General features: G+C 51.4%; 1 long non-coding RNA gene across 1 annotated transcript; it reads right to left on the bottom strand.

Moving 5' to 3' along the window:
• Positions 1–2,648: 2,648 nt before the first annotated feature.
• Positions 2,649–5,544, bottom strand: LOC124030778. The gene is made up of 3 exons (XR_006838028.1): positions 5,532–5,544; positions 4,911–5,014; positions 2,649–2,697 (listed from the first exon to the last, which is right to left on the bottom strand). It is a non-coding gene; the product is annotated as an uncharacterized LOC124030778 (long non-coding RNA).
• Positions 5,545–5,728: the final 184 nt, after the last annotated feature.

Here is a 5,728-nt window from a genome sequence, read left to right on the forward strand (position 1 = left end):
AGACGGAGAGAGAGAGAGACAGAGAGAGAGAGACAAGAGAGAGAGAGACAGAGAGAGAGAGAGAGAGAGAGAGAGAGAGAGAGACAGAGAGAGAGAGAGAGAGAGAGGGGAGAGAGAGACTACAGTATTAGAATTCTAACCCCAGAAAAATGAATTACCTATCCCAAACAACCAATCAGATCTCCTCACCTCTGTGAGGTGGATAGCAGTAGGTTGACCTACCCATTGCTGTAGTGGGGCAAACTTCCCGTGAGGACCTTGAGGACCTCCTGACTGGCACATGCCCCCCACCGCCGCAGCAAATGGTGGGAGAGAACCAGCGCTGTTCTGGAGAGACAGCGCACTAACTCACTATTCACTGGAGCCTGGAGAGAAGGGAAAGAGGAAGAGGAAAGAGGAGAGGAGAGGAGAGGAGAAGGAGAGGGGAGAAGGAGAAGAGAGAGGAGAGGAGAAGGAAGGAGGAGAGGAGAGAGAAGGGAGAAGAGAGGAGAGGAGAGGAGAGGAGAGGAAGAGGAGAAGAGAAGGAGAGAGAGGAAGGAGAAGGAGAGGATAGTGAAGCGGAGGATAGAGGAAGAGAGAGAGAGAGGAGAAGGAGAAAGAAGAGAGGAGAGGAGAGAGAAGAGAGGGATAGTGAGAGAAGGAGGGATGGTGAGAGGGAGAAGAGAGGAGAGAAGGGATGGTGAGAGGAGAAGGAGAGAGGGATGGTGAGAGGAGAAGGAGAGAGAGAGGAGAGGAGAGGAGAGGAGCAGGAGAGGAGAGGAGAGGAGAGGAGAGAGAGAGGAGAGGAGAGAGAGAGGTGAGAGAGGGATGCGTGAAGGAGAAGAGAGAAGGAAAGGAGTATGGAGTGGAAAGGCGGAGGATAGGAGAGAGAGATAGAGGAGAAAGGAAGAAAGAAAGGGAAGAAGGAGAAAGGAGGAAGATGAGTGAAGGCCCGAGGAGGATAGAGGAGAGAGGAGAGAGGGAGAAGGTAGGGAGGATGGAGGAAGAAGGAGAAGAAGAAGGAGAGGAAAGATAGAAGATGAGAAGGACAGGATAGTCGGAAGAAGGAGAGAGAGCGAGGAGGGGATGGGAGAGAAGAAGGAGAAGGAGAAGAGGAGAGATACGGTGAAGCGAGATCGAGAAGGGGATGGGAGGAGAAGAAGGAAGAAGAGGGAAGGAGAAGAGAAGAGAGAAGAGAGAGAGAAGGGAGAAGGAAGGGAAGGATATGAGAAAGCGAGAAGAGGAGAAGGGAGAAGCCAGAGGATGGGAGAAGGAGAAGGGAGAGAGGAAGGAGATGGGCAAGTGAGATAGGGAAGAAGGGGAGGAGGGGAGAGGGAGAGAGAAGGAAGAAAGGGAAGGGGAGAGGAGCCAGAGGAGAAGGGAGAGGAGGCAGGAGAGGAGAAGGGAGGAGAGGAGGAGAAGGAGGAAGGAGAAGGAGGGAGGAGAGAGGAGAGGAGAAAGGAAGGAGAAGAGGGAGAGGAGAGAGAAGGAGAAGGAGCAGGAAGGAAGGAGAAGGAAGAAAGGAAAAGGAAGAGAGAGATAATGGAAGGGATCCAGGAGAGAAGGAAAAGAGAGAGGAGAGGATGTAAGCAGGGATAGTGAGAGGGAGAGAAAGGAGAGAGGAGAGGGAGGGGATAGTGAGGAGAGGGAAGGACAGGAGGAGGGAGAGAGAGAGAGGAGAGAGAGGAGGGGGAGGACAGGAGTGTCATGGGTGTGAGTCATGTGCCTAATACACGTTCGACAGTGTGTGTAGATGAAACACCTCACCCGTTCAATCAGAGTGCGGTTGGCACGTCCTCTGTTGGATTTGACCAGAACCTCCGCATCCTGACAGCACCTGGAGAAAACAGCAAATCACAGCCAGCTTTACAGGAAGTAGGGGCTAGGGACCAACCAGCTATACAGGAAGTAGGGGCTAGGGACCAACCAGCCTTACAGGAAGTAGGGGCTAGGGACCAACCAGCTATACATGGAAGTAGGGGGGCTAGGGACCAAACCAGCTATATGAGGAGTAGGGAGCTGAGGGACCAACCAGCCCATAGAGGAAGTAGGGTCTAGGGACCAACCAGCTATAGAGAAGTAGGGGCTAAGGGACCAACCAGCTACAGAGGAAGTAGGGGCTGGGACCAACCAGCTATAGAGGAAGTAGGGTCTAGTGACCAGCCAGCTATACCGGAAGTAGGGGCTAGGGACCAACCAGCTGTACAGGAAGTAGAGGCTAGGGACCAACCAGCTACAGAGAAGTGGGGAGCTGGGACCAGCCAGCTATACAGGAAGTGGGGAGCTAAGGGACCAAGCAGCTATATAGAAAGGAAGTAGGGTCTAGGGACCAACCAGCTACAGAGGAAGTGAGGGGCTAGGGACCAACCGGCTATAGAGTAGGTGCTGGGTGCAGAGAGCTTGGGAGTAGGGGAGGGAGCTAGAGGAGTAGGGGAGTAGAGGGTAGAGACTAGGGGTTGTGTTACCCAATATTGGGCAGTCTGTTGTGTTTGCTCCCTGGAAGGCATCAAGAGCCAGCATGAGCGGCGCTCGGATCTGCAGCGGGAGCCTGAGGACACATTCACAATGGACAAAACAGGAAACTGCTCAGAGACGGCCTCCAACACACAGCAGATCAAACACACAGCACACTGGAGCTGACCTGGCGACCTCTCACCCTCTGGTTTGCTGGTCGGGAGTCAGGACCTGAGGCTCAGACAGCTGCTGCTCCATCGTCTCCTGAAGAGACACACGGACAGAGACACGGACAGAGGAGAGACACGGACAGAGGAGAGACACGGACAGAGGAGAGACACGGACAGAGGAGAGACACGGACAGAGACACACGGACAGAGACACACGGACAGAGACACGGACAGAGAGACACGGACAGAGAGACACGGACAGAGAGACACGGACAGAGAGACACCGGACAGAGACACGGACAGAGAGACACGGACAGAGACACGGACAGAGACACACGGACACACAGACAAAGACACAGAGACACACAGACAAAGACACAGAGACACACAGACAGAGACACACGGACAGAGACACACGGACACACAGACAGAGACGTTTAAGGAAAAGTCCACTCCAAACTGTGTAATGGTGCCACAGTATGAGGCAGTATGAGGCAGTATGACGCAGTATGAGACCGTATGAGGCAGTATGACGCAGTATGAGGCAGTATGAGGCAGTATGAGACAGTATGAGGCAGTATGAGACAGTATGAGACCGTATGAGGCAGTATAAGACAGTATGACACAGTATGACACAGTATGAGGCAGTATGAGGCAGTATGACGCAGTATGACGCAGTATGAGGCAGTACGACACAGTATGAGGCAGTATGAGGCAGTACGACGTAGTATGAGGCAGTATGAGGCAGTACGAGGCAGTATGAGTCAGTACGAGGCAGTACGAGGCAATATGAGGTAGTATGATGTTGTACGAGGCAGTACGAGGCAGTACGATGCAGTACGATGCAGTATGACACCATATGATGCAGTATGACACCGTATGAGGCAGTATGAGGCAGTATGACACCGTATGAGGCAGTACGAGGCAGTATGACACCGTATGATGCAGTATGAGGCAGTATGACACAGTATGAGGCAGTATGAGGCAGATGCACCGTATGAGGCAGTATGACACCGTGATGAGAGGATGTATGAGGGCAGTACCGTATGAGGCAGTATGACACCGTATGAGGCAGTATGATACCGTATGAGACAGTATGACGCAGTATGACACCGTATGAGGCAGTATGATACCGTATGAGGCAGTATGACACCGTATGAGGCAGTATGATACCGTATGAGGCAGTATGATACTGTATGAGGCAGTATGTCACCGTATGAGGCTGTATGAGGAAGTATGACACCGTATGAGGCTGTATGAGGCAGTATGACACCGTATGAGGCAGTATGACACCGTATGAGGCAGTATGACACCGTATGAGGCAGTATGACACCGTATGAGGCAGTATGAGACCGTATGAGGCAGTATGACACCGTATGAGGCAGTATGACACCGTATGAGGCAGTATGACACCGTATGAGGCAGTATGACACCGTATGCGGCAGTATAACGCAGTATGAGGCAGTATGAGGCAGTATGACGGCGGTATGACGGCAGTATGACTGCAGTGTGAGGCAGTATAACGCAGTATGAGGCAGTATGACACCGTATGTGGCAGTATGACGCAGTATGAGGCAGTATGACACCGTATGAGGCAGTATAACGCAGTATGAGGCAGTATGACACCGTATGCGGCAGTATAACGCAGTATGAGGCAGTATGACACCGTATGAGGCAGTATAACGCAGTATGAGGCAGTATAACGCAGTATGAGGCAGTATGACGCCGTATGAGGCAGTATGACGCAGTATGAGGCAGTATGACACGTATGACGCAGTATGACGCAGTATAACACAGTATGAGGCAGTATGACACCGTATGAGGCAGTATAACGCAGTATGAGGCAGTATGAGGCAGTATAATGCAGTATGAGGCAGTATAACGCAGTATAATGCAGTATGAGGCAGTATAACGCAGTATAACGCAGTATGAGGCAGTATGACACCGTATGCGGCAGTATAACGCAGTATGACGCAGTATGACACCGTATGCGGCAGTATAACGCAGTATGAGGCAGTATAACGCAGTATGAGGCAGTATAACGCAGTATGAGGCAGTATGAGGCAGTATAACGCAGTATGAGGCAGTATATGCAGTATGAGGCAGTATGACGGCGTACGGCGCTATCTGGAAACTAGATCTGGACAACTTGATGACTGACATTTTGAAACTGTATCAACAGCGGACGAATAAAAACGAATTATCCTGAACGATGGAATGTTCCCGTTCAGTGTAAACCATTTAAACGCGGTGTTATGTCGTTTAATGAATGTCGTACTGCGGTCGTGTTGTGGTCGTGTTACTTACGAAGCTGTACGTTCTGGGGGTTTTGACCAGCAGGAAGAAGCCTCCGTGTGCATAGGGCTGCAGACAGGAAGTGTCCCCTACGCTGAAACTGTAGGGAGAGAGGACTGAGGAGAGAGGACACATTATTATCATAGGACTGTAGGGAGGACTGGCACAGACACACATTATCATCAACAGTCATACAACCTTTCTCTCTTCCTGTGACTTGTCATAGGATCTGTCGTATCAGTAGCTGTGACCTGTCACAGGGACTGTCGTATCAGGTACCTGTGACCTGTCATAGGACTGGGCGTATCAGCACCTGTGACCTGTACAGGACTGTCGATCAGCACCTGTGACCTGTCATAGGACTGTCGTATCAGCACCTGTGACCTGTCATATGACTGTCGTATCAGCACCTGTGACATAGGACTGTCGTATCAGCACCTGTGACCTGTCATTGGAGGCACCTGTGACCTGTCACAGAATCAGCACCCGTGACCTGTCATAGGACTGTCGTATCAGCACCTGTGACCTGTCATATGACTGTCGATCAGACCTGTGACCCGTCATAGGACTGTCGTATCAGGTGACCTGTCATAGGACTGTCGTATCAGTACCTGTGACCTGGGTCGTCAGTACCTGTGACCTGTCGTATCAGCACCTGTGACCTGTCATAGACTGTGTCGTATCAGCACCTGCACCTGTCATAGGACTGTCGTATCAGTACCTGTGACCTGTCATAGGACTGTCGTGATCAGCACCTGTGACCTGTCATAGGACTGTCGTATCAGCACCTGTGACCTGTCATAGGACTGTTGTATCAGTACCTGTGACCT

Source organism: Oncorhynchus gorbuscha, unplaced genomic scaffold (genome assembly GCF_021184085.1).
Source record: "Oncorhynchus gorbuscha isolate QuinsamMale2020 ecotype Even-year unplaced genomic scaffold, OgorEven_v1.0 Un_scaffold_15474, whole genome shotgun sequence".
NCBI lineage: Eukaryota > Metazoa > Chordata > Actinopteri > Salmoniformes > Salmonidae > Oncorhynchus > Oncorhynchus gorbuscha.